The 25,741-nt window shown below is 41.4% G+C and overlaps 1 protein-coding gene across 1 annotated transcript in view; it reads left to right on the top strand.

Annotated features, from left to right (window-relative positions):
• Positions 1-25,741, top strand: part of NTNG2 (netrin G2) — a 1,345,571-nt gene that overhangs the window by 851,573 nt on the left and 468,257 nt on the right. The gene's annotated exons all lie outside the window — the stretch shown is intronic.

Below are 25,741 nucleotides of genomic sequence, written 5' to 3' on the forward strand. Positions count from 1 at the left end.
CATACCTCTCAAAAGGATACCCAGTGGTACCTTCACTGTAGAGCTGTAGCTAGGTCAGTTAGCACCCTGGCTAATTCTCCAATTGACTCCCCCTCAACCAAAGTTGGGGATCAGAAACAATGGTTCCCAATTTTGAGGACCAATAACAAAAAATAAAAGTACTTCCAGACTGTAGCAAAAATGTCTTACTTTCTGTAGTTTCTAACACGTGGGTACACAAAGTAGACCATTTAAGTATCTGCAATTTCTTATCATAGTCACTTAAGTGACTTCCAAAGCTGTTCTTGCTATGAGCCACCCAAACATCACTAACCTGCAGGGACCAACCAGTACCCCTTCTACTTCTATAGTGCCAGTTATGCCCCCTAACAGGTTGTGTTCAGGCCAGCCACCCCTCCCCCTTCCTGGAATCTGGCTTTGCCTCACTGCACAGTACTAATGACGTATCTTTCTTTAGACTTCGTTGACTTCTAACTGCAGATTTGCCTCCAGGCTCCACTCTGCCTGAATCAGTCACCTGGAAACCTCCTACAGGTAGTTTAACCCTTTCAGCTGCTTGTTTTACTGCTTTGTAGTGCATAGACTCTGCTGATTATAGTCTGATATTCAGAAAAAAGACAAACCAGTTAAGTAACAGAGTGGTGCATGCAACCCAACCTTAGCAATTGTTAAGTAACCCCTGTTTATTTTGTTAAGGTCGGGTCTACCGCTTGGCAGTAAAATCTGCTTGTACTGACTAGCAAATGACAGCAGAAGAGCAAAACACTTGTCTCTGCCTTCTGCCTGTGCCCTTAGCATGCCCCTAACATCCTGTAAAAAAAAAAAAAAAAACTTAGACGATAACAGGACATGTTCGCCTGCATAACATGAAGGATACAAACTCTGAAATTCAAATGTATGTCATTATTTAGTGACTATAATCCTTGGTTGTTTGTCTGTAAACCACAGATTTTATGAGGAACAGACCAAAAATTTGAGGTAACAGTTGAGACTTTCTGTGAAAATCTATACTGTTGAGAGGCTTGAAAGGTAAGTGTAAATATGAAGTACAGTGCTACGCTACCTATCTAAACAGTGTCCACTAAGTGTTTTAGAGTTTTGAAAGCCAACAAAATACTTAGTGATTTTTTCCATGTAGCTAATAATACATGGAACAAATAAAGCTCTCTGCACTACAAAGAATGATGATCCTCTCAACAATCATAACCCTTCATTATGTGTTCTTGACATGGATGCCAGGATTCACCTCGAGAGCGAGGGTACACTTAGCCACTCTTACCTGACCTGGGGGTGAAGTTAGACACTCTTACCTGATCTACAGGTGCACTTAGTGACTCTTACCTGACCTGGAGGTGAATTTAGACACTCTTACCTGATCTGGGGGTACAGTTAGCCACTCCTACCGGACCTACAGGTACAGTTAGCCACTCTTACCTGGCCTACTGGTACAGTTAGTCACTCTTACCTGGCCTACAGGTACAGTTAGCCACTCTTACCTGGCCTGAGGTACAGTTAGCCACTCTTACCTGGCCTGAGGTACAGTTAGCCACTCTTACCTGGCCTGAGGTAAGTGACAAGAATAGTAGTGCATCTGGCTTAACAGAAGTAATGAATAAGACTTGATGGGAGGTTCAAAAATTGCTTTCTATGAGCACAGAAAATTACATGTTAATATGTATATACTGTAGACAGACAGAGAGATAGATGTGTGTGTGTGTGTGTGTGTGTGTGTGTGTGTGTGTGTGTGTGTGTGTGTGTGTGTGTGTGTGTGTGTGTGTGTGTGTGTGTGTGTGTGTGTGTGTGTGTGTGTGTGTGCGCACGTGTGTGCATGTGTCTGTGTAAACTAGGGCCTCAAAATCCAAGCACAACTGAAGGATGACCACAACATGAATGGCAGTTAAGTGAAATGTACCCCTTTGGTAGACTAAGTTCCGTGTGCTGGAGCCACATCACACCCACAGTGTTTATAGTGGGGTACGTCAGTCACATGATTGTGACATTCCTAATGTGCCATGATTGTGACATTCCTAATGTGGCATGATTGTGACAGTCATGTACTGATGCAGAACTTTCAAATGGCCGAGGCGTTTGCTCACATTCTAAAGCCTATATTTTCAGCACATTTCCTTGTACCTTATTAAATGAAAATAACCATCTAATTTCATATAGACATCTGCAGGTATTAAATCAAGCAACACACCAGAGCTTTGTTGGCCATGTGTGTTGCAGAAGTTTTTTAATTAATGGTTAGAGAATGGCAACTTGCTTTCTGTATGGGTTTCCTGTTGCTATCTTAAGTGGCAGTCCCATGATGGTCATTATATATTTCTTCTCATTAAATTTTTCTCCCTGTTGCCTACCAGCCATGAGGGTCCATATGTCTCTACTCATGAGAAGGACCAGTTATCTGTGCAGTCATGTTGTTTTTCCTTGGAGCCTGTCTCTTGATGCTCCTGAGAAACATGGCTGTTCACAAAGCTGGATCCCCAGAGCTCTTGCATTCACCTCCCCCCATGCTAGTTGTCAAACACATATTATTTCCTTATACTGCATTTGTACTAGCATGTACAGCCACTGTATGCCCATACCACAGCAGAGCAAGCTGCCTCACACCCGCCTCCCTAGAATAAGTCAGCTGACTGTGGTCACTCACTCTGACTCTCCTGAGCCAGCTTATCCAGTGACTGATAGCTAAGAGGGATTCATGTCACCTCACCACAGCTAATTTTGGTGATCATAAATAATTCCCAAAATATTCACCAAAAATACCTTTGCCGAACATCAAAAAAAATTTTTTTTTTTTTTGCAGGGAGACAAGTCCTCCCACAGCCCCTAAATTATATATACCAACTTTAAGGTCACACAGCAGTAATGAGCAGTAAACTCCACAAAAGTACTTTGATCCTTTCCCAGTCACAAAACAACTTGCCTAAGAGATCCTGGGCCTTGTGGTTTGCATTCAAGGCTTTGTCCCTCTGCACCATGAAGTCAACCCCACCTAATTCACTATATTCAGTATTCAAGGCCTTTCATACTGCACACACTACAGCAAGGGTGGAACTTATACAGGTGACTTTAAGTAACAGGTCTGAAATGTGCACATTGAGAAAAGTGAGACTTCAAAGCACAGATAAAAACTACAGAGGGGTGTATGGAGGTGTTAGGATGAAATCCACCCATTAAATCAAGTACACAGATGCTGTCAGCACATGTATTCAACCTAGTGGGTGTTCATGCAAAACAACACCTAACACAATGAATAAGTATTTTTTGCTGTTGGGCAAGCTCTCCTTTACAATGTACCTGCTCAACCCACATACACACACACACACACACACACACACACACACACACACACACTAATATGTTACACTCCAAGATCACTACAACAATGAAAACACAATGATCAATCAGAAAAATGAAAAAAAAATCATCTGAATGCACAGAGAAGTCAGTCTAGGGATGAAAGACAAAGCTAGATGTTCACTGACATTAACTGTGTTTCGCTTCATATTTTTTTTCTACTTTTCTTCCCATTGATCTGGTGGATAGAATTAACAGGACTTTCGAAAAAAGCTTATATACAGTGGCAGCTATGCGGATAAGCCATGCATGACTTGCGTTATTGCACTAAGCCCTCAACAACACAATGCAGTGAGATGTTAGATTTTATTCCATCTTAAGGGGCTTAAGGTGGTCTGACACCTGTAACTTTTGAGAGAGTGCAATATACACGGTGACAGAATGCAATGTACACAGGAATGTAATCCTTGGAGTAATAGAGAAGTGGAGACCATAATGAATACACGTAGTGTGTGTGTTGTGTGTGTGTGGTTAGTAAATGCACTGTCCCTTGTTATTCTTCAAATAAAGAAATGAGAAATAAAGCATAAAGACCACACAGAAGTATGTGATGACAGTGACAATTGTCCCCTAGTAATATCAACATCTTGAATATTGTATTACTGTTTACATAGATATCTCTAACCCTGAATACCCTACCCTCAGGTTAAGCTGTTTTAGAACACGTTCCATGTAAACAAGCACAAATATTACCAGCTGCAAATTTGCAAGACAAGAGTGATAGTAAGAGAGCCCTGAAAAATGAATAAAATTACCAGCAATCTCAAAAAAAATAGTGTTACAAAAATCTTCGTGACATCTTATAATTGAGTAGTGGGTATGCTCTGTCTGATTAAAATGTACAAGCTGTAAATGCGCTGGGGCAATGCATGCATATATTGCTCTCAGCTGTCTCGGATTTTATAGAATGCTCCTGATTTTGCCTCATACCTTTGTCCTGTCTGTCATAAAATAATTGTTTGTTTGTTTTTTTTCTGTCAAATTGCTGAGGACTGCAGTCAAAATGAGAGCCATTAGAAACTTGTACTTCTTAGTCTTAAAAATGCATGTTTATACGAAATCTGTTGCTCTGTTAACTTTCTAAGTGAATTGCACTGATATTTAAAAACTAGAGGCCTTTATCCTTCATTATTTCTGGCTTTGTCCTTGATTCTTGAGCAAAGCAGTTTAGAATGATACTAGGATGAAACACATCCATTGACTCCAGTACATAAATGCTGTCAACACATGTATTTAGACTAATGGGTTTTCATGCAAAACAACACCTGATACAATCAATAAGTAGTTTTTGCTGGTGAGCAAGTTCTCCATTAACTCTTACCCCCCAACACACACACACACACACACACACACACACACACACACACACACACACACACACATGAATATGTTCCACTCCAAGACCACTGCAACAAGGAAACACAATGATCATTCAGAAAAATGAAAAATATCACTTTCCAGAATGCTGCACTCTTGGTGTGCACATAAAATATCACATTTTAAACCCCAAATACATTAATGCGACATGAGGCAAGCAAACATAAAACAAACAAGCCAATGTTGAGTGTAAATGCTGGTGGAAACAAAAATTAAGCAATTCTGACTTGAACATCTCAAGGTTCATTTTTAATGGGGCTACATGTTAAGTTCATTAAAATGGATATATATGTTTGCAATGTATTATTTGCAATAAGTAGCGTCTTCATCCATTATTTCTTCTCACATCTGTAAATTAAGAAATAAGTAATAATGTGTAAGTATTGTGCTAGGATAACTAATTCAAGATAAAGGTCATACAGGTGTGGATATAAATGTCAGATACTCACTGTTCACTACCTTAAGTGCAGCAGGCAAGAGCCTAACAGATGTCCCTTTGTTAAATCCATACCCTTCAACTATTCCTGATTGTCAGAGATGTCAGTGATTTCAGCTCAGACATTTGCTCTGTCCTTCCTAATCCTTCCAGAAACTGGTGATTTGGGGAGAAAGGGTAGTGGATTACACAAAATGACAATAGAGTTATAGACTTCTTTTACTTTAGAAAATGCATATTAATTCAGTTTCTTACTCTGCCTATGTTTATATAGTTCATAGTCAAATACTAGGTTATCTGCCCTTTTGGGTTATTTTTTAGTTTAGCCAGTTTCTCATTTGTGAGAATCAAACCTGTACCTTAACCATTACAACCACTGCCCAGCTTCTCAACATAATAGTAGTAATATTTTAAAAAGAATATCCCCGATTTTCTTGTTTATTTCTGGATGTGTACCTGATTCTGGAGTTAAGAGGTTGAGAGCTATGACTAAAAACAATATAAATACATGGTCGTTTCTAATAAAAAATATTATGTAGCACAATACACCATCTCATATGGGAAAGGGAGAATGTACAATTCAAGCAAATGTAATTTGGATTCACAAGTTCACTGGAAAGTAATCTTTATCTTTTAACTGTATTGTATATTTTGTAAGCATTTGCATGCATTTATCCTCGTGATCTACCCCCCCCCCCCCACACACACACACACACACAAGAAAAAGTCACAGAGAAGATGATCAAAACAAATGATCAAAACAACCTGGAGGAGTTCTGACAGAATTTCTCCTAGTACTGAACAAATACAAACCTTTGAAATGTAAAATGCTATTTCCTACTGCAGAGCTTTGTTCTTTGAAAATACATTTGAGATGTTTTCTTTGTGAATTGCGCATTCTGCCATCTTCACACATCCCCCCAGACACACACATGGTCATGCACAAACACACACAAACAAATGATAAAACAACAACCTGGCTTTTTCAAACTAAGAAACAGTTTGCCTAACAACATAGCTTTGTCAAACAAAGAAATGCTTTGTCATAAGGGGATTTGCTTTTCATAACTTGTCAGGGAACCAGTATAAGCTTCACAGACAGAAACAGGCACCCTGCTGTACTCAGGCCTGCCAGACTGAACTTCGAAGTTAAACTTGGAAGTGAAATATATGCTTCCTCCACCAGTGTTTGCACTGAATCCAATTCTGGTATAAGGGAGATAAATGACAGTGCACTGAAAACTGCAGTCTTTGATTTATTTACATGACAAAGTCATACAGAAAAAGAATCATTTTTCACCTGTAACAACAGAAGCCCTCACTAGAGGCATGCCTTATTTCAAAATGACTGCACACCCTGTCATGTATTATCTGCAAACACACACACACACACACACACACACACACACACACACACACACACACACACACACACACACACACACACACACACACACACACACACACACACACACACACAAAACATTCCCATGTATATTCTTGTATTTTATGTATGCTGTAGTTGACATGAAAATTATACTACTATTAATCCACACCTTTAGGGTGTTGAACATTTATATGCCATGAGACACTCTTCCAGAATTAATGCCGACTTATATTTATTTATTTTCTATTATTGTCATTTGCAAACAATTCTTAACTGCATGAAGAGGCACACAAAACTGGCCTGTAGCCAAAAAATATGGATATAGGTTTGAATAGTTTGTTTTAGAAACTAACCAGCACAAAGAACTCTTATGTTTTATCAAGGGTAAACATACTTTTTATTGTTTTAAGTTTTAAGAGATTCATGGAAACTGGAAAACATATGCCAATGTGGGCCTAATTGAAATTAAAGTACAAACGATGAATTTATTAAGGCTTTGTTCCCAATTGTTTTTAGAAGATTTTGTTGTTCCATACCCTTGCTTTAACTGTGATCCAGTTACATCCCAGTTGGACTTGGGGTTCCAGTACATCTAATGTAATGGTCCATTACAAAGTGAACTATGTAGGACACAGCGTCCTTCGTCCTCCCTAGTAACTGATGGATTCTGTCCCTGTGGTCCTTTTACCTTATAGCTAATTAGACCCATTGCAAATGGTGTCTGTTCATGCTTTTTTCCCAAATAGTGCACCTCAACATATAGTGATCAAACATCTTGTAGCACAAATTGTAATCCTATGGCTTCTTTTCTACTTTTATGAGACATCTCTCACTGCTAATGCTTCTGCTATGTACATCCATCCATAAAGGATGTGCATTCCTGGCTAACATCAATGCATTCTTTGGTTACCGTTAATGGGTAACTTCTTTCATGTACACTACTGACACCCCAGGGAATGTGATGATATCCAAACAGCACTACAGGAGGGTCTGTACAACAGATTCATCGGAAGATGTTTAAATTAATGTAACCTACACCTCAGTATGTTAGACCGCTTTCATAATGCTCAGTTTCTGATACAAATGGGTCTGTCAAAGAACAGGTAAAGGATAACACACAAACATATCCTAACAATGGACCAGTGTGATAAATATTGATGGAGTATGTGGTTGTTTCTGGTTTGTGGTATACGATCTTTTATTTTGCAATTAGGGAATGAGTTTTGCTCCATTCTATAATCTTACAGTCCAAGATACTTCATGTTCAACCATTTTTCCTTATATTTTTTTAAACGACTGTTTCCTATGCTTCCAATGGGACGTCATAATTTTGTAAGTCATTTTTTAGAAAATAAAACCATACAGAATTTTGATAGGTTTTTCTAAATAGACTGTCTCATGGTTGGATGTCTACCCTCTTTCTGGGGTAATTTTTAATCATATTCGGTACAGCATCCGGTAATGTTTGTACTATAGTAATATAATGAAGGATGTCCTTCATGGATGCATCTGCAGTCATAACAGCTGGGTTGTCCTGTCGTCAGGCAGCCCTTCAGTCGGCCGGATTCCAAAGTCCGGGTCCGGGTCCGGCTTCGGCTGATGTCGCACTTCACCCTACGTCATCTCTGTTGGTCTTCGGGTATAAAAGCATCAGCCGACGCCATTTTCCTCAGTCTTTCTAAGCAGAAGCTGTTCGCAAGTGCCGGTCGGTCGGATCCAGAGATTATTTCTACCGAATACTACTTTGAAGACTTCTAAAGCTAAGTACCCCGTTGGGGACTCTTTCTTGCCTCAGCCGATGTCAGAAAAAGTTAATAATTGTTTAACCTGTGGGAAACAAATACCTCATAAAGATTTCCACTCTTACTGTCTGCCTTGTTTAGGCCCAGCCCACGACGTAGCAGCCTGTTCGGCCTGTGCTTCCTTCAACCGACGAACGCTTAGGCGTCGGTCGGAGTTTGCAGAACAGTTTTTCGGTTCTGATTTTGCGTACATTATGTCGTCGGATCCTCCGACTACACTTTCTGCCAAAAAACGCAAAGATAAAGACCGACAGGTCCGCGGTTTCGGCCGAAACCATGCTTAAACAAACAGCGAATGGTTTCGGCCGAAACCGAGAAAACTGATCAAAGTACAGCTGAATCTATCTCTACAGCTGAGGCCCCTGCTACAACTCTTGAACCAACCTCAGAAGTTTTATCCACTACGGCGGCTGCCAATGTCTTATCAGACACCATTCCCTTGGATGTCTCTACCCCAGCACGTGGTGCTGCTAGGCCTCCAGCAGCCATGTCCATTAAGGCCTTCGCCAGGGCTAAAGCAGCCAAGACTTCTAAAACAGTGCCTGTTAAACCCCCCTCCACCAGGCCCTCTTCTAGTTCTCAAATGCTTACTTTGGCAGAAGATTTAATTTCATTAATTAGAGGATCTCAATCTCACCCAGACAGGGCCTCTCAGCCCCCAGAGAAGAGACCTAGGGCAGAGCCCCCTGAGCCAGTGTCCTCTGATGATTCGGCTGATGAATCAGACATAACTGACCAGCCAGAGGCCCCTTTCTCCAATTTTGAAGATTCTGATGCTGAAGAATCTATTCCAGCTGCTTCTCCTCCAGAAGAATTCTCCTTTGAGGAAACCTTACATGCCATGCGAGAGCATTTCCAATGGCAGCAACAAGATTTTTCAGATTCCAGAAAAAGACTTAGAACCTTTCTGCGCCTTCCACAGCACAGGCCCTTAGCTATACCTCCTGTTCTCTGTGGTAGATGATGCATACAACGATGTCTGCTCTGCTCCAGATTCATTACCCCAGCCCTGCCAAACCAGACAGATTTTACAGGGTGCCAGATACTCATCACCACCTTTACAAGGCCCCTCTTGCAGACCCGAATCTATATCCCAGGGTCCCAAGGCAGTAGCGACCATAGCTAAAACCCTATTCCTTCTGAAAGGGAAGCAAGGTCATTAGACAGATGGGGTAAAAGGTTTACACTTCAGCTACTCTCTCAGCTAGAGCTTTAAACTGCCAATTTCACATGATACAATACCAAAAGTTTATGCTTGATCAGTTAACAAAACAACTAACCACTGATGAATCTCTTGACAAGAAATATGTATTAGAAATGGTAAATAACATACAACAGGTTAGTAACCATTCCTTAAAATGTGGCTATGATGCACTGGAGGCTTCATTTAGATCAGCCATGACTGGCACAGTGATAAGAAGACATGCATGGCTAAAGGAGCAACCTCTACCGGATCATGTTAAAGCTAAGTTGCTAGATGCTCCTATGGATAAGACAAGTTTGTTTGGTACACCTGCACAGCAGGTTATAAAGAAAATGGAAGAAAAAGCAAAATTAGTTCAAACGGTTAAAGATTTCCTGCAGGTTCAACCCCAAGGTTTAGCAGGAACTGGCCTGCCAAAATTGGTCCTTTCCTGACTCCACAAGATTTCAAAGGGGCAGGAATAGACGTTCCAGAGGCAGAAACCAATCTAGAGGTGGTGCCTACAGAGGACGACAGTGGCAAGGTAACAACAGAGGCTCAGACACAACCACTGCCACTACAACAGCACAGCCACAGTGACTTAATCCTAAATCCGCCTACCAGGGAACAAATAGCAGCTCCTCTAGGCGGAAAGTTAACCTTATTTTCAAAGAACTGGCACCACATAACAAAAGACAAGTGGATTTTACAAACCATAGATCAAGGTTACCGATTCCACTTCCACACTTTACCAGTCAAAGGAGGAATGCCAAATCTACCTCCAAATCAAAAAGCAGAAGCTCTACAACAGATAATGGAGTTAGCAAACATGAGAGCTGTGGAAAAGTACCAACAGCAGAGCAAGGAAAGGGTTCTACTCCAGACTATTCCTAGTTCCAAGAAAGGAAAAAGTTGGAGACCAATTCTCGACCTGTCCACCTTAAATACATACATCATTGTACCAAAATTCAAAATGCTGACCCTACAGCAACTTCTTCCCATGCTGGGCAAGGAGTGTTGGCTGGTAACTCTAGATCTCAAGGAGGCATACCTGCACGTCCTATTCGACCAATCTGCAGAAGATACCTCAGATTTCTTGCAGGATCAGAGCACTATCAATTCTCAGCATTGCCTTTGGCTTATCTACTGCCCAGAGTATTCACAAAATGCCTGGCATCAGTAATCGCCCATTGCAGACTACAGGGAATTCAAATTTACCCATACCTGGACGACTGCCTGCTACAAGGGACAACAAAAGCAAGTTGACAACAGATTTACAACGGGTCATTTACTTGCTACAAGCACTGGGATACACAGTCAATTTACAAAAGTCAAGGCTGATACCATCCCAAACAAGGACATTCTTGGGAGCGAATTGGACACAGTAAGACAAATGGCATTCCTAACTACAGAAAACAAAAAGAACTCCTCTTTACTTCTTGGCACTAACAAAACTGAACAAGTTAACAGCAAGAAAGGTACTGCAGGCCTTGGGCTTCATGGCATCATGCATAATTTTGGTCCCATTTGCCAGACTTCATATGAGAAAACTACAGTGGTACCTAAGGAATTTATGGTCCCAGCACAGGCACAGCCTAGAAACAGAAATCCCATTAATTCCATGCATAAAACAGGAGTTCCTATGGTGGGCTCAGGCATGCCAGTCAAACCCAGGCCTTCCCTTTCGCAGAGGTCAAGCAAGCCAGAACATCACAACAGACGCTTCAGACCTAGGATGGGGCCCACATGATGGACAAACGCGTGCAAGGATTGTGGACTCAGGATCAACTTCACCTGCACATCAACCTAAAAGAAATGCTGGCAGTAAAACTGGCAATCCAAAAGTTCAGACCATTTCTCAAAGAGGGCCAGTTGATGATAAGGACAGACAACACCACAGTCATGTGGTGCATCAACAAACAGGGAGGCACTCATTCATACCCCCTATGCAGACTGACTTTGGAACTGTGAACCCTGGCACTCAGCTACAACATCCAGCTACAGGCAATATTTGTACCAGGAAAATAAAATACTCTAGCAGACATATTAAGCAGAACCACATCAGATGCCCACGAATGGCACCTGCAAACGGACATCTTCAAGACCATCACAAAGAAATGGGGAATGACTCAGATAGATCTATTCGCATCACCCCACAATCACCAGCTCCAAAAATTCTGCACAAGGACATTCCACCCATTAGCATGGAAAGTGGATTCTCTCCTTCAGCTGGAAAGGCCTAACAGCATATGCATTCCCACCTTTTCCCTTGATACACAAAGTATTACTAAAAATCAAGGAAGAACAGCCAAGGATAATCCTGATAGCTCCAAACTGGCCAAGACAACACTGGTACCCACTGCTGAGGAGCATGTCTCGAAACAATATGTGGCCAATACCCCTGATGCCTTTGATGCTAACTCAGAACAACTACAGCACCATACATCCAAACCTGAAAACGTTACAACTGACTGCATGGAACATCACATAGCAGCAGCTAATCAAGAACTTTCCCAAAGAGTTAAAGACATTATTCTTGAAGCAAGACCTTCAACAAGAAGGAACTACGCTGGAAAATGGAAAAGGTTTGTCACTTGGAGTTCTGAAAGAGGAAAAGATGTGTCAAACATAGATATGCCTAACATTCTGGAGTACCTGGCCGAACTTCTCGATTCAGGCCTGTCCTACTCCTCCATCAAGATACATGCATCAGCTATTTCAGCAGAATACAGCTTTGATCCACCTGTTTTTTCACACCCTTTGCTCAGACAGTTCCTCAGAGGAATCAAGAATGTAAATCCTCCCAGAAAACCACCATTGCCAGCTTGGGACTTAAACTTCGTACTAGAAAAGTTGACACTATCACCCTTTGAACCAGCAGCAACAGCAGACCTACAACACCTGTCTTGGAAAACTGCTTTCCTACTGGCAATCACTTCAGCAAGGAGGGTTTCAGAACTACAGGCCTTAATGGCAGTGCAACCCTTCCTAGTCTTCCACCAAGATAGAGTGTCCATGAGGACTAATCCAACCTTTATGCCTAAGGTGGTATCCAGGGTGTCCTTAAACCAGGCAATCCACCTCCCTACCTTCTTTCCCAACCCACAAAACAGAGGGAAAGAATATTGCATACCTTGGATGTACATAGACAGCTACGCTACTACTTGGACAGAACCAAAAGCAACAGAAAGACTGACCAACTTTTTGTAGCCTATGCAACAGGAAGGGAAGGAAGAGCTATTTCCAAACAGACAATCTCCAAATGGATAGGAAATTGCATTCGATTCTGTTACTCCTTCCATGGAAAACCAATTCCACAGGACATAAGACCTCATTCTACAAGGGCAACAGCCACTACCACAGCCTTCTTACGAGGAGTGGCAACCAAAGACATTATTGAGGCTACTTGGACCTCCGTGCATACATTTGCCAAGCACTATAATTTGCCTCTATATTCCAGATCCTGAGCAGGGTTTGCCACTGCTGTACTGCAAGGGATCCTAAACACACCATAATCTTCCTTTATCCTCCTCCCCTAGTTGGCTATGGTATTCTACCTGTTATGACTGCAGATGCATCCATGAAGGACATAGTACAGTTTTGTACCTACCATAAATGTAGATGTCCGAACTGGATAGCATCTGCAGTCAGGATTTCCCTCCTTCCCTCTGTGGTACTCCTAGGGTGTTTACCTCCTAATAGCTAGCTGGTGGGGAGTCTTTATGGTGTATTTGTTTGTATATATGTACATACATGCTTATTTTTGTGTTTACCTATATCTTTTTTGGAAACATTGGCATTCTATCCAAAAAATTTTTAGCCTTCCAAGAGGGCTTCTGGCATCTGGGGCAAGAAACACTGAGGAAAATGGCGTCGGCTGATGCTTTTATACCCGAAGACCAACAGAGATGACGTAGGGTGAAGTGCGACATCAGCCGGACCGGACTTTGGAATCCGGCCGACTGAAGGGCTGCCTGACGACAGGACAACCCAGCTGTTATGACTGCAGATGCTATCCAGTTCGGACATCTACATTTATGGTAGGTACAAAACTGTACTTTATGTAAAGTATGTTCGTTTCAGAGTTTAACTATTTTAATTAGTTAATTTTAGTTAGTTTAGTTTTGTAGAATCAAATTAATTTGTTGCTATTAACATTTTCCAGATAGCTAGTTGTGGTTTGTTTGTTTGTTTATTTATTTATTGGCATTTAAAGTCCACTCGGCCAAAAGAGCCCATTTACAGAGGAGGCCCGGGAGAAAGGTTCCACAAGGCAGTTAGTATAATAGTACATCATTTTCAAAGCAGTTAGTAAATACAAACAGTATTATACAAAAACAGAATAAGATGCATGTAAACATACAGTATATACAACTTAATACAGTTTACAGATACATAGTAACTTAAGCAATCATATTACTATACATTTAGAGAAAATATAATGGTAAAAGCAGTCCTATAGATTTGTTTTTTCACGGTGCTTTAAGACTATCAGCCAGAACAATAGTGCGAGGCAACATGTACATTGAATTATTACCTGATAGTAAGGCATGGATAGATAAGTTATACAAGCTTTAAGTAGTGGTAAAGGAAGATTTGAAGAGGTAAAGATGTGAATAAGGGTGAAATATGAGTTAAGGTGTGAGGAATCAGGTTATGGAGAGATGAGAATTGAGGGATCTGCATTGCCATAGGGTGGAGATGTGTTGCCGCAGATGTTTTTTTGAAGGAGGAGATATTACTGGAGATTCTGATATCTACTGGGAGAACATTCCATAGCTTGACAATAGAGAAAGAGTAGAGCATGTTGCCAGCTGGGAGTTTTGGTTTGTCTGCTTGCAGGAGAAGTTGATTTTCGGATCTAGGTGGCCTGTTTGGGTGGTAGTGAGTTAAAATGGTAGAAAAGGCTGGGCTGTCTGATGGTCTGTAAATGATTTTGAGTGCTGTGATTAGTTGTAGGTGAGATAATGTGGAATTTTGAGCCAGTTAAGCAACTGTAGGGAGATGCAGTGATGGGAAGAGTATTTTGCGTTGGTTGCAAACTTGACAACCTTATTGTAAAAGGACACAAGCTTGGTTTTTAGGAAGGCCTGGATATTGGTAAGGAGAGGAGCACCATACAGGAGAGAAGGTAGAAAAAAGGTTAAGGCAAGAGTTCTCTTTGCAGAACAGTTAAGAAAGTGTTTATGTATATAGAGGGTGCCTAGTTTTTGGTGTGTTTTTGATATTATTGTGGATATGGAGGTCAAATGTCAGAATTTCATCCAGAATAACTCCTAGTAATTTAGTGCAGGAGAAAACTTCTGTAGTGGTGGTGTTTTGAGAATGAATGGTGAAATCTGTCTTGTTAACAGAGAGGTTTTTCTTGAGAGTAAATAATAGCAATTTGGTTTTATTGGGGTTTAGGGCTAGATGATTATTGGCCATCCACATTTCAGTAGCAGTAAAGGAATTCTGTGTTATTTACAGAAGTTCTGTTGTCGATTTAACAGAGCAAATAATGATTGAATTATCTGCATATTGTACTATTGACCCATTTTTAAGAGTAGAGTGAAAGTCGTTTATGAAAATACGTAAAAGAAGAGGTCCTAAGACAGAGCATAGATGTGGTTGTGGTTCCTCTTTTATTATTATTTTTTTACTTTTTTTTCATTTAACGTGAGCAAATTTCATTTCCAGGGGACTGGTTTTGGTGAGCAGCATAAGTATAGTCTGACCACAAGTGCATTCAGAATATCTGGAGAACTTGCCCTGGGTACAAGCCTACACTACCCACACAAAAGAATAAATGTCAGACCGAAGACATCAGAAAACACCACCAAGTAGAGTCTTTGGCATAGTTAACAAAACCCCCTTCTCATTACATTGTGCGGGTTTCAGCTTCCAGTACTCATTGGCTAACAGTAACCATACTTTTTAAAAACTCCTACATTCATACAGATACGCGCACATACACGTACACACATGTGCACACACACACACACGCACACAAGTACACATGTGCGCACATGCACACACACACACTCACACACACACACACGCACACACACACACACACACACACACACACACACACACACACACACACACACACACACACACACACACACACACACACACACACACACACACACACACACACACAAACTAAGTTGCAGTGAAGGCTGATAGTCATTATCAGTACTAGAAGCCCAAGGAGATAAACTGTCACCACCCCAGATTACTGTCTAGGAACCTCTCAATTATTGTTTTACTTCTGTTAAAAATCCAAATAATGGTAAACATAAATGATAGTCCCCCGGATTTACTATTCCTCCTTGCAGGACTAGCTTACTCATGCATGGAAGCAGCTGTTTAGGAGCAGGATGTCAGCGCACCATGCATACTAATGAGGTGCACTACCTGAGCTCCTAGGCTTACATGGAACGTGTAAGAGTGCAGGGGGCATGTCTGAGACCTGAGCTCACAGAATATACATGCCCCTGCAATGAAGAACAGCAGAAAGGGGTATGAAATGAGCGGGACCATTCATAGGTGACCACATATCCCCACCAACAGTCCCCCTCATGTACAACAGCAGCAGTATGCATAAATAAAATGAAGAAACCCTTTTTTTTTTTTTTTATTCCGATTAAAGCTAACCATAGGTGCGTGAGTGTGCCCATCGCTTAGCTACAGTTAATGCAGCTTAAATGGCTGAAGAGGATAACAAGGAAGATATATGCAAATGCAGCAGCATAGCAATAGTGTATTGGGCAGAGCATTCGCCTTACGATCAGGCATTCCGGGTTCGAGTCCCACTGCAGCAGATTCCATTTTCCATGGCAAAGCATGTTATGAGTAATATTTATGTTGCATAACCCACTAAATAACATATTTTCATGAACTGGAGTACGGCAGTAAATACACATGTGAGGTATCAGTGTCATAATGAATAAGGCACTACTAAGCAGGTTTAAGCACAAATAAGCAGTAGTAAGCATATTTAAGCACTAGTAAGTGGGCTGAAGCCTGTTTGCTTGGTGGTAAGCAATGCCTACACTGGTTAAGCAGTTCTGAAGTTAACTCTCTGTAAGCAGATGTAACTGCAGGTTAACATTGCTTACCGTCACGCAAACCCACGCAAACCCACTTACAAATTCTCAAAAGTGCCTTAATCAATCTGTATCCAACAGCCCTTGTCCTGCCCATCAATAAAATAAACAGCCATGCAGGTCTCAAACCCAGGACCCTATACACCATAGTCACAGTAGTTAAGCACCAAGCCATCACAGAAATACAGAAGAATGAGGTATCAGCAAACAAGTCCTTACCATATTAAAACCAAACTGAACCTGTGAAAGGAATCAGTATACAGTCATATGTTCCATAACCCACTAAATAACATAAATATATGAACTAGAGTACAGGAGCAAGCCCAGAAGGCAGGTGTAATTATAAGAGAGTGTTGAAGTCCCCAATAAAACACAAGGACCCCATACAGTGTACGTACACATTAATCATGGATACCAGGCATATATATAAGATGTAATGAATAAGAAATCAATGCCAAAGAGGAAATATAATGCAAAGTCTAATGTAAGCAACGCTAAGCATTGCACAGGCCAGCATAGGAAGTGTACGCAATGTGTAGACCAGCTAACTAATTGTGCCTAGTGGTATACCCCTTTAAACAATGCCAACCTTAGTTAAGCAGGTTTGCCCATATTTTAGCCTTTTCAAAACCGGCCAATCACGGAAAAGTGTGGGAAATCGGCCCTACTTAAAACCAAGAGGCAGGAATACATCTCATAACTGGTTGTAGCTTCCCCTTGCAGGCACTATGGCAGTAAGGGGAGAAGGTGTGCACTTTTGGGCACAGTGCTGGTGCATCCAGGACTCCAAGGTCATGGCAGGACTCCTTGTCAAAGACCATGATCAGAGACTGCTGCAGGGCCAGTACCAGGGCTCCCAATATAAGGCGGAGGTCTGAGACCATCTTGCCCACAACCTCACCAGTGCCACTGGCATACCCCAAACTGGGAAGCAGGTCAGGCACCACTATGCCAACATGAAGCAGCATAAGAGGGACCTCTTGGATGAGTGGCTCCAAGAGGTTACAGCGGCAGGGGATGTTCCAGCCATGTGTAAGTATCACCCCTGTATGTGTGTAATAATTGCCAGCTCAGGTATATCATAGATAGGTATGGCTAAATATTCCTCTTATGTCCCCCAAAGCTCCAATGGAGTGGGCCACAAACCAGGAGGCCCACATCAGTCGCCTGGCAAGGTTGTGATGTGAGGCAGGTCAGTAATACTCATGCATTTACTGTCATAGGAAATAAAAATAAAAGTAGTAGTAAATTAATTGCCTGTAGAAACCTGTATTGTTCAAGGCAAGTACTGTATACACTAGAGAATATGGCAAGAAGAGTCTCATTTGTTTGTATGTCAATAAAAATGTAATAGCCTGACAAACAGGTCTAACTACTGGACTGCATGTTTATAACCTGGTATCATATGGTAATGTAGATTTGCAATCATGTAACAGTACTGTTGTATTAAGCACTGTTACTCACACCAAGCACCATAAATTGAATGTGTAGGAATGCCTGTATATGACAGGTATAATCCCCAGAGGCCATTTAGTACAACTGAGAGACACATAGACAGTAAACAGGGAAAATGCAGACAACAAAAACCGAATACCACACATAACTGAGATGTGAACTGTAGTTCTTTTAGCACACACAGCCATGGTATGAATCCTGCCAGTGGTAGTAGTCTGCATACAGAATCATACCCCACAACTGTGCAGATATGTCCAGAATGTCTATTAAAGTGACCCATATCTGTTGCCTATCAACCTGTCCCCCTGGGAAATCAGTGGGATGATCCCAGACGTATAGGCAACAAACAGGAAATACAACTGATTGACACACAGCTATGAGAACAAAGCTGGCACACTAGTAACTCCCCAATACCTGATGTGAATAAGAAGCCACGTATGTCCCATTTACACCCCAACTTGTCAAGCTGTGGTCAGAGTGTGTACAATAACAGAGTGAGATGTATGTGCATAATAGTAATGTGGAATCTGGTACTGTGTGTGGGAACATTCAGGTAGTGCTAATAAACATTCCTCCCACAGGTCTGTGAGATACCAACACTGTGCCCAGAAATACAAGAATGATATGCAGTTGCTCTGAATAATGAGGTGTTACACATCACTGTCACCCACACTGTCCTACAACATATAACTGTCTAGGAAATCTGTATATGAGTGTTGTAATACAAGGTCAGAATGCAAAAGCACAGGGGATTAGTAAGACAGAAAGCAGATAGGAGATATACAACAATATCTGTATAGCAGACACAACTGTGATGGACAGTGTTTAAGATGTAGCAGACACAGCCATGATCTGAATCCTGGAAGTGGAATAAGGATGCATATAGAATCATACCCCACAACTGTACAGATGAAGCCAGAATGTCCAGTATATGGGCCCATATCTGCTGCCTGTCCCTCTGGCAAGTCTGTGGGATGATCCCAGATGTTTAGCCAGCAAACAGGGAATACAAGTGATTGTTGAACATCACTGAGAACACACCTGTCACTGTAGCAACCCCCAAAACTGTTAGGAAAGTAATATTTCAAGTATGTCCTATCTACACTCCCATGTTGTCAAGCTGTGACCAGAGTGTGTACAGTAACAGAAAGTTCACACTGGGGATCACACCAACAGCACTACTAGATAGGGGCCAAGGGTACTAGCTGCTAGTACAAGGGTCTAGGGAACTACTAAAGGGGAAGTGAATACCGCACAATGTGGCTGGGCTAATATATGCCTTCGGGCAGATAGCCCAGTACCAACCTATGAACAGAGTGAGATGTATGTGCATAATACTAATGTGTAATCTGGAACCTTGTGTGGCAACAATCAGGTAGTGCTAACAAACATTGCTCCCACAGGTAAGTCAGATACAAATACTGTGCTGAGAAATACAGACCATTATAACCTGTACAGGTACTGTTCACACCGGTATTGTAGGAAATTGTGAGAGTTGCAGTTTCTCTGAATAATAAAGTATCACTGGTCACCCACGCTGTGCTACATAATATAACTGTATAGGAAAGCATGTATATGTGTGTGTCCGGTCACTAAAGGTGGAAGAAGAGGGCAATATTCTAGCTATGTCCCAGCACACCAGCATGTGGTCAACACATGGCCAGAGTCTGTGCATAAAGAGTTGGATAGCTATGTGCACAACCTCAACCCAGAATCTGGGAGTATGTGTAGAAACAGTTAGTGTTAACAAACATTCCCTCCACAGGTATACTAGGTATACTGCAGGAAAAAACAGTTCATGTGTAATGATGACTACAGTCATATCACTGTCCAAACTAAGGCTATAGGTTAGTGTTGTAAGACTTGTAAGGTACAGATAACAGCACTGACTAGGAAAGTAATGCGGACTACAGGAATATAGTAGTTGTTAATTGACATTTTTCTCTCCCCCCACCATATCTCCAACAATAATCAACATACCCACCCCAACTGGTATGTACTGACAGCTATGTTCTGATAATGTCCAATTGTTTGATAAATATTTTAATGGTCCCATGCATGTGCTATATTGAATTATTCCAACATTGGTGGCATGGTGCCATCAATGTACCTGCATGATGTTCTTATTACCACTGTGGTCCCATATATGCATGTGTTCTGTTTGCTATGCAACTGTTCCGTATCTGGTGTCTCGGTTAATGGGAATATCTATGCATGCTGTTATACCTAACCCTGGAATGTGTTGACTATTACTAACCCACATATGATGATGAAATCTAAACACTATAGCATACTTGGGAAGGTCAGTCCCAGCAGACCCACCTATCCCACCTCAGCTGGCCATGGCACCGAGCACCAGCTTGTCTGGTGCCCAACCAGGGACCTCCCTGTCCATTGGTCCTGCACCACCTTCAGGTGGAACTGCCTCAGGGGATGGGGCTCGCCCCCCCAGGAGTGGGCACAGACAGGCAGCTGTAACCCATCGCCAGGTTGGGGATGTGGTGCATATAGTGATCAACCAGCAGCTTGGTGATCTTCAAAGCCATCTCGAGGGCCGCGTGTCATGATTAGAGAGTCAGCCTGGCTCTGCAACTCACCCGCAGCACAGCCACCTTCAGAACTGTGAAGGTGCAGTGGTGACTGCACATGGGTAGGGACCTCAGTCCCACTGTTTCCACTTGGGGGCTTGTGGGCTTCCGATTTCCAAACACCCCTCCCCATCAAGGTGTTTACCCTCCACATATGTCATATACCACCCCTGTATGCATCTTGTTTGTCTTGTCTGTTAAACTACCCAACCTACCTCCCCAAATATACCTACTACCCCTCCCCAACATCCCACTCTCACCTGAAAAAAAAAGGGCAATCTGTTCCCACAAAAAAATCTCGCCCCATACATAGCTGTCCAGTTCGCACACATGTCCACTGGACACATATAATATGGTCTAATTGGTATCACAATGTATTATTGTTGTCCTCACCCCCTCCCAGGGGTTTGAGTGTCCAAATCAACCTCCAAATTCAGTGTATATGCACAGCTGTTGCTGTAGAAGAAATGGGCAGCTATGGACTTGCCTACACCCTTCCTGTACATCCCTGGCTATTTTCCCTATTGTCTTTCCCTCTTTGTGGCCCTTTTTTCACCACTTTCCTATAAACCCCTTTTCTTTTCCTTTAAAGAAAGTAGTGTGGGGGTAAGTGGGAGTAAGCACTTTTAAGCAGCAGTAAGTGGGTATAAGCCTGTTTACACGGGGTAAGCTATGCCTACACAGGTTAAGCAATTTAGAAGCTGAGTATGAGAAACTATAACCAGAGGTTAGCAGTGCTTACCTCCGCGCAAACACACACAAACCCACTTACAACTGCTTTAAAGTGCCTTAATCACTCTGTATCCAATGGCCCGTGTTCTGCCCAGCAACAAAATAAACAGCCTCTGCAAGGCTCAAACCCAGGACCCTGCACTCCATAGCCACAATGATGTACCACTAAGCCATGTCAGATATACATAACCCTGATGTTTTCATATCATCCAGCCAAGTCATTCAACAGTACAGATAATGTATTCCAACATTTAGATGTATGTGTGTGTAAATATATTAATATCTCAACAGATACAACATATCTATATATGATGTAGATATGTATATATATATATATATATATATATATATATATATATATATATATATATATATATATATAAAACTATATACATATATAGAATATATATGAACATATATACATGCAAATGCATAGATTTATAGATATATATGTTTACACCTATATGTATAAATATACGCAGCAAGATACATATATGTAAACAGATATATATCTATGTAAGTATATACGGACATAATTATATATATGTAAGCAGATATATATATATATATATATATATATATATATATATATATATATATATATATATATATATATATATAGGTATATATGGACATACATCTGTAGATAACAATGGGAAAATAACTAAGATATATATGTCCACATGCACCATTAATGGGGTTGAGAGGCCCCAAACAATATACGTTTTGTACGAATAGGTATACCCCCCACAGCCAAACACATCCGCCCTGCAATACACTACCAAGTGTTGCAGATCCCATAACTAGAACCTGACACAACATGGGCATCCCTAGGATACATATACACAGACACATATATGCAGATACACACACACACACATATATATATATATATATATATATATATATATATATATATATATATATATATATATGTAACTACACATACACACGCAGAGATATGTACAGTAAGTTACATATGTAGTATGTGCACAAAATATGGAACAGCCACTATTCCTACTATTCCTACAGTTACCACCTTACCAACTGGAGACTGTATGAGCCACCCATAGAAATGACATTCATTGCCTGCAGCATATACCCACAGAGATATCAAAGGATATAACACCACATAGAGGTGTGCATAAATGGGAAAGCTTTATTTGTGTACTATTACAGTTGTATATGCCATGTCATATAACTGTTTAGACACGGACATCCATATAACCTGAATAATGCTACTGTGAAACAGTAATACTAATACAGTAGTCTGGAAAGGTTAACAAATATTGCTGTCTAGGCCAACGTCATCAAGTAGTACAATAGTAAAGACAGACTGGCCCACAGGATACCAAACACTCAACGGTAAGTAATGCAGGTGTATAGTTCAGCAGCCTCTATCTACACTCTGTAGACAATCCCTAGGGGTAAAGACCTCAGGTGACACAATGGGATGTAACTGTTACATAACAAGGCACAACTGACACCATCACAAACACAGTGACAAACAGAACAGCCTGTATGGCAGGTGGCAGTGGTCCTGCATTTAAACAAGGTGGATTGTATGGTAATGTACATCCATATACCTTAAGGCAGCTCACCCCTGATGGTCTTCAGGACTTTGGGCTTTCAGGATTCTGTAGTGCACCCATATACCATATGTGTATATATAGATATATGTAATATGTATACATAAATATACATATATGTATATATAGATATATGTATACACAGCTATATAAGTATGCACATCATATGTGTACAGATATGCCTAGTTATGTTGGTATATATGTAGATATCAATAACTGTATGTGCATACATATCTATTCTGATATACCTACTACTGTCAAAATACATGTGGATATCCATATGTATATGTGCATATGTATCTCTATCTGTATATGTGTAGACATATATAGCTCTGTATATGTATATATCTGGGTGTTTATTTGTATATCTATGTACATATACATATCCATCTATGTATGTCAATATGTATATCTGTATATCTATATAGATATCTGGATAAGTATATGTACATATATCACCATATGTCCTGAACATGGAGTGTAGCCCTACTTCAGCCCCTGTAGACCCAACTTCGCAGTGCAAGGGGATGTCAGGTATGTATATCAGGTATACTTGAAGAGTATTGCTACTGTCATTGGGATTGTCTTCACAGACATGGTGTGTGTGGGAGGTCACATCTGCTTATAACATTTGCCCCACTGACTACTGATAGGACGTCATAGTACAGTACCACTGCTAGCACGTAATGCTTCTGTGGACTAGAGCAGAGATAATGGCCAATATATGTGTACAGTCTGACACACTCTGGACAGTTCAGAGGTATACACATAATCCCTTGTGCAAGACATGTGGACCAATCCTGACAATGTGGATGTTAACAGCCATGTAGATGGGTATAACATGTAACTACTGGTATACATTTGTCCACATAGGTTATGCATTCACACATACCTGTCTGTCCTGCCACATAATAACCGCAGGTAAGGGGGTGCCATGGCCACATACCACCCACTAGATATTGACATACATCTGTACAGCATCCCACTGCTCTGTCTGACATACATGACTGTTATGGTAGCCCAGCAGCAGTACATCTGGCAAGTAACTGGACATTACATCTCACTGGGTAAGTACACAAAGCTGCTAGGCATGTAACATAGCACTGTGCAGGCTACAGTAAACCATCTCAATACTGGCCTACATTTCCTATGGGAGAATGCACATGTACCTGCACATAGATTGCAGGCTGTACAGGCATGCCCCAGCACAGAGTAACATACACCTGTGTGTACGTGCATCACCACAACCAATGTGAACACAGCTACATATGGCATGTTAGCCTATTATTACAGTATATGGACTATCTATTCAACACCAACCTCATATGTGCCACACACACACACTCACCCTACATATACAGGGCCACTACACAGTGTGGTCCGCTGCCTGTCTGTGGTAATGGACATGTGTGTATGGCCCTACAAACATGTAAGCCGATAGGGTACCATACAGTGGAGCAGTATGTAACATCAGATAGAACAGGACCAAGAACAACGATATCTACCACAGTCTGTACACAGGCCAAGGAACATATTAACATTACACACACTGCCGACAATCACCATAAGTACACATACCTCAGTACTGTACACACAACCACATAATGTCCAGGTTATGTCATCAAATATAACCCCTACTATACATTACATGTGTAGCAGTCTGATATCTCACTGGCTTGTTATCAGATATGATGTCAGTAATTATGGTGTACAGTACATATGCACCCCTTACTGCATGGCATATGTACAGAGGTTGTCAGGGTTGTGGCTGTAGGCACATATACAGGACCAATATTGACATGTTGCTGTGATAAGCTCATACATTTACTGTTGTAACAGGGTTTGTTGCACCTTATGTCCTACGCGGGATATGAAGTCAGTAACTCTCACGGCTGTCACCATCTACAGACTGCAATCCTCACACTACCTACTGCAGTTCACAGATAGGTGCTGTGTGGGTAACATCTGAAACAAAAGGCACCGCACACTGACCAGTCTGCAGATGGCCCTACAGATGGGTGTTTCCTCATAAATATAGCACTGACATGGCAGGTATGTAAACATGTAGGACAGCCATAACCACACACACCCTGTTAAACCAGCATTACTGCAAATGCAGTATAGCAGTACTTACAGTCTGTAGTGAGATCAGGCACATCCCCCTCCTGTGTGTTGGCCTGTTTCTACAGTGTATATTGTTAGAGGTAAACCCCAATCCATCTGAGATGCTGTTTGCCAAAAAACAGATCGAGTTCCTGCTCACAGTGAATGAAAGGCCCAACACCAACACGATGTTCCTAGATATTGGTGTGTGTTTCCATGCAATTGGCTATGGGAATGTTACCACAGTTGTTTCACATGCAATCAGCTAGAGGAGGGCTGCAATTCATGCAAAAACCATCAGCTGATTCTGAGCATCACTTAAAATACACATGCTCTGCCTAAGCAAAGCAGGTGTAAGTCTCCACATCCATCAGAGAGGGAGTAAGAGAGGCAGACAGAGGCACAGAAATGCCAGGGAGGGGTGAGAGAGTAAAACTTACACATGTTTATGTCACACACCTACCAGTACAGAGTATCAAACCCCTGAGCAACTATGTAGTGCTATCACATGTCCATGCAGTTATTGGATGCACCACATAGGTTACATGTTAGGGAGCCCTCAGAATGTATATGTGATAGTGACATCTGCAACAGGGATACAATAGCTATGTGGTATGTGCGGTACACGTGCC

Source organism: Protopterus annectens, chromosome 16.part0, assembly GCF_019279795.1.
Source record: "Protopterus annectens isolate FY-2018-M chromosome 16.part0, PAN1.0, whole genome shotgun sequence".
NCBI classification, from domain to species: Eukaryota; Metazoa; Chordata; order Ceratodontiformes; family Protopteridae; genus Protopterus; species Protopterus annectens.